Genomic DNA, 5,000 nt, shown 5'->3' with positions numbered 1-5,000 from the left:
ACAGTGTGAACCGCACTCGACCCAGTCACCCTATCTCACAGTCCACTCTGTGTGTAACAAAGCGAAAGCACCAAAGCACTATCGTTCAACAACATCCATTTTATCCTCGCTGCCACAGGACACTATCCAAACAACGACAAGAGGAACGTCACGTCCACTAATAAGACAGAATGTCTCACATCACCCGCAAACAACGCAGCTCAAATCAGCCAGCAACACCCACAGTGGTCCACCCAGTATCAACACAGGACGCAACGCCACGCCACAACACAAAAGGTACAAGTAATAAAATACCCTTTGGCCACACCCCTTATAAAGGCATCGAACCAACCCACCACCTGACACCAGCCAAACGTACATCCTGATTTGACACATCTCTGGCAACCTAACCCACGTTGGCCCTTAACCTAACCCACGTTGGCCCTTAACCTAACCCACGTTGGCCCTTAACCTAACCCACGTTGGCCCTTAACCTAACCCACGTTGGCCCTTAACCTAACCCACGTTGGCCCTTAACCTAACCCACGTTGGCCCTTAACCTAACCCACGTTGGCCCTTAACCTAACCCCACGTTGGCCCTTAACCTAACCCACGTTGGCCCTTAACCTAACCCACGTTGGCCCCTAACCTAACCCACGTTGGCCCCTAACCTAACCCACGTTGGCCCCTAACCTAACCCACGTTGGCCCCTAACCTAACCCACGTTGGCCCCTAACCTAACCCACGTTGGCCCCTAACCTAACCCACGTTGGCCCCTAACCTAACCCACGTTGGCCCCTAACCTAACCCACGTTGGCCCCTAACCTAACCCACGTTGGCCCCTAACCTAACCCACGTTGGCCCCTAACCTAACCCACGTTGGCCCCTAACCTAACCCACGTTGGCCCCTACCTAACCCACGCTGCACCTTAACCTAAGTTACGCTGCACCTTAACCTAAGTTACGCTGCACCTTAACCTAAGTTACGCTGCACCTTAACCTAAGTTACGCTGAACACGCGATCTAGTGTACTGCACCTTAACCTAAGTTACGCTGCACCTTAACCTAAGTTACGCTGCACCTTAACCTAAGTTACGCTGCACCTTAACCTAAGTTACGCTGCACCTTAACCTAAGTTACGCTGCACCTTAACCTAAGTTACGCTGCACCTTAACCTAACTTACACTGCACCTTAACCTAACTTACACTGCACCTTAACCTAAGTTACACTGCACCTTAACCTAAGTTACACTGCACCTTAACCTAAGTTACACTGCACCTTAACCTAAGTTACACTGCACCTTAACCTAAGTTACACTGCACCTTAACCTAAGTTACACTGCACCTTAACCTAAGTTACACTGCACCTTAACCTAAGTTACACTGCACCTTAACCTAAGTTACACTGCACCTTAACCTAAGTTACACTGCACCTTAACCTAAGTTACACTGCACCTTAACCTAAGTTACACTGCACCTTAACCTAAGTTACACTGCACCTTAACCTAACTTACACTGCACCTTAACCTAACTTACACTGCACCTTAACCTAACTTACACTGCACCTTAACCTAACTTACACTGCACCTTAACCTAACTTACACTGCACCTTAACCTAACTTACACTGCACCTTAACCTAACTTACACTGCACCTTAACCTAACTTACACTGCACCTTAACCTAACTTACACTGCACCTTAACCTAACTTACACTGCACCTTAACTGTCACATGTAACGTCACAGGAATGTAGCTTTGCCTAACAGCAACCCTCTGAACATAGTTCACTGCTTGGATCCTCTGGTGTCATGTGTATTTCTTGATGCCATGGTGCGTACCCTCACATAAAGGTCTTTCGAGTGTTGCGTACTTTCTACACAGTCCCGCTAACCACTGGAAGGGTGTACCGCTACAGAACGAATATCGCCCTCCCCTCCTGCCCTTCCAAGCTGGTCGGTCAGGCGTTTGTTTGTGAAATGAGCCTTGCAGCTGTTCAGTTGCATTCGGTTGTCGATGCAGTCAGTGTACGTTGTGGTACGGCCTGTGTGGACTGTCCGCTGATGTACGCGTAACCCACACTGATCATCCGTCGTTACGTACTGAGTGACATAATGTGGCACATGCTTGACCGTACACCGGCTGCGCCCTACAATGGCGAATCATAAGGGCCATATGTTGTGCACGATGCTACTTGTCTCGTCTCCCCATTACAGCGAGATTGCACTGTTGTACGCCGTACAGACATGTGGTAAGTAGGTACGGACGAAAGTATTGCATGTTGGCCCCCCCCCCCCCCCCTCCTCCCTCTGCCGGGAATCAGCGTGAGCCGTCTGTTGATGTAGCGACGAGGGTTTTCCTATTTAATCGTATTGCCCCACACAACATGATAGCACGGTGGACCGCGTTCCACATCTGCGACATGCTACAGAGGCCGGTTGACAGTCGACCGCGCAAGGGACATTGCACACGTGCGCGGACCATCTTCCACGTGTTCTCTCGTGTACATGCCGCAGTGTGTATGTGGGCTGATGTAGCGTGTCGTGACACATAACATGCAGGCATGCCAGAATCGTAGATTTCGCAAATGTAGATTGACGTATACGTTTGCTGCCAAAGATCCGCAAATGAACTGGAAATCAGTTGTTGAGCGGTTGTTCGCGCTGCAGGTGCATCGGTGATAGCGACGATCGGTACATCTGTGAACCGGTTGTTTCGGCGGTACCCGCCATGCCCCCGAACCTGAGTTGGCCATGTGGGTATGAAGCGATACGAGGCTGTGGCTTGGCGGGACAGTCCCCGGCCGGTGAGGGGGGGGCCGCCCGGCGTGCTGGCCGCGCGCTGCGTGAGCGCACGCACTACAGCCGGCTGGTGGGGGGCGCCCAGTGGCAGGAGCGCCGGCCGACGGGCCCGGCTGGCGTCCCAGCTATGCGCCGGCGCACCCTGCGCGCGGCGCCAGGCGGCCAAAGTGGGTTCTGTCGAGCCCGGTGCGAAGCGCGGTGGACATCTGCAGTGTGCTGGTCCGATTGCGGACTGTGTGCGTTGAGGATGCGCCGCCGCCCGGCACTCGGCGTCGCGACGCCGTCTGCTGCTCGGTCGCCCCCAGCGGTTCTCGCAGGTGGTTTGTATCGCAGCTCTGCGGACGTGTTGGCGCGTGCGCTGTGCTGGGAGAGTTCGCTTCTGCACCCAAGTGGGGCTTTGCCCTTCTGTGGCGCTGGCGTTGGAGCTGCCGGTCACCGTAGGTGGCGCGTGTTGTTTCCCGCCGGCAATGCCACGACAGCACGCTCCCGGGCCTCTGTCGGCAGCGGCAAGCTCAGTTGGGAGCACGGGTGTTCGCACTGAAAGCGTCTACTCGCCTATCTCCGGGCGATTGCGCCTCTCTCGAACCCGACCAAGTACTTAGGACGGCGCTGCGCGCCGCCGGGACCTGAGAGGGTTTCGAGGTGTATCGTGCAGGGGAGCTCAGCCTCCTCCTGTTTGCAGAATAATTGAGCGGACGCTTGCGTGTTCGCGCGGGCCCTCGGGACACACTCCCGGGCGGCCGGCTGCTCAGCTCTCGTTGACGCAGCTCCCTGGTTGATCCTGCCAGTAGTCATATGCTTGTCTCAAAGATTAAGCCATGCATGTCTCAGTACAAGCCGCATTAAGGTGAAACCGCGAATGGCTCATTAAATCAGTTATGGTTCCTTAGATCGTACCCACGTTACTTGGATAACTGTGGTAATTCTAGAGCTAATACATGCAAACAGAGTCCCGACCAGAGATGGAAGGGACGCTTTTATTAGATCAAAACCAATCGGATTGGCTCGTCTGGTCCGTTTGCCTTGGTGACTCTGAATAACTTTGGGCTGATCGCACGGTCCTCGTACCGGCGACGCATCTTTCAAATGTCTGCCTTATCAACTGTCGATGGTAGGTTCTGCGCCTACCATGGTTGTAACGGGTAACGGGGAATCAGGGTTCGATTCCGGAGAGGGAGCCTGAGAAACGGCTACCACATCCAAGGAAGGCAGCAGGCGCGCAAATTACCCACTCCCGGCACGGGGAGGTAGTGACGAAAAATAACGATACGGGACTCATCCGAGGCCCCGTAATCGGAATGAGTACACTTTAAATCCTTTAACGAGTATCTATTGGAGGGCAAGTCTGGTGCCAGCAGCCGCGGTAATTCCAGCTCCAATAGCGTATATTAAAGTTGTTGCGGTTAAAAAGCTCGTAGTTGGATTTGTGTCCCACGCTGTTGGTTCACCGCCCGTCGGTGTTTAACTGGCATGTATCGTGGGACGTCCTGCCGGTGGGGCGAGCCGAAGGCGTGCTTGCGCGTCCCGAGGCGGACCCCGTTGAAATCCTACCAGGGTGCTCTTAGTTGAGTGTCTCGGTGGGCCGGCACGTTTACTTTGAACAAATTAGAGTGCTTAAAGCAGGCAAGCCCGCCTGAATACTGTGTGCATGGAATAATGGAATAGGACCTCGGTTCTATTTTGTTGGTTTTCGGAACCCGAGGTAATGATTAATAGGGACAGGCGGGGGCATTCGTATTGCGACGTTAGAGGTGAAATTCTTGGATCGTCGCAAGACGAACAGAAGCGAAAGCATTTGCCAAGTATGTTTTCATTAATCAAGAACGAAAGTTAGAGGTTCGAAGGCGATCAGATACCGCCCTAGTTCTAACCATAAACGATGCCAGCCAGCGATCCGCCGCAGTTCCTCCGATGACTCGGCGGGCAGCCTCCGGGAAACCAAAGCTTTTGGGTTCCGGGGGAAGTATGGTTGCAAAGCTGAAACTTAAAGGAATTGACGGAAGGGCACCACCAGGAGTGGAGCCTGCGGCTTAATTTGACTCAACACGGGAAACCTCACCAGGCCCGGACACCGGAAGGATTGATAGATTGATAGCTCTTTCTTGATTCGGTGGGTGGTGGTGCATGGCCGTTCTTAGTTGGTGGAGCGATTTGTCTGGTTAATTCCGATAACGAACGAGACTCTAGCCTGCTAACTAGTCGCGTGACATCCTTCGTGCTGTC

The 5,000-nt window shown here is 53.4% G+C and overlaps 1 non-coding gene across 1 annotated transcript in view; it reads left to right on the top strand.

Moving 5' to 3' along the window:
* The first annotated feature begins 3,545 nt into the window (after positions 1-3,545).
* LOC126314128 (small subunit ribosomal RNA) overlaps positions 3,546-5,000 on the top strand; it is a 1,893-nt gene continuing 438 nt past the window's right edge. Inside the window, exon 1 of the ribosomal RNA XR_007555620.1 lies at positions 3,546-5,000. This exon is cut by the window's right edge and continues 438 nt beyond it. This is a non-coding gene — a ribosomal RNA (small subunit ribosomal RNA).

This window comes from Schistocerca gregaria, unplaced genomic scaffold (assembly GCF_023897955.1).
Source record: "Schistocerca gregaria isolate iqSchGreg1 unplaced genomic scaffold, iqSchGreg1.2 ptg000531l, whole genome shotgun sequence".
In the NCBI taxonomy this organism is placed as follows: domain Eukaryota; kingdom Metazoa; phylum Arthropoda; class Insecta; order Orthoptera; family Acrididae; genus Schistocerca; species Schistocerca gregaria.
Note: the sequence above shows the minus strand (reverse complement) of the source record. Positions and strands in the feature narration are given on the sequence as shown.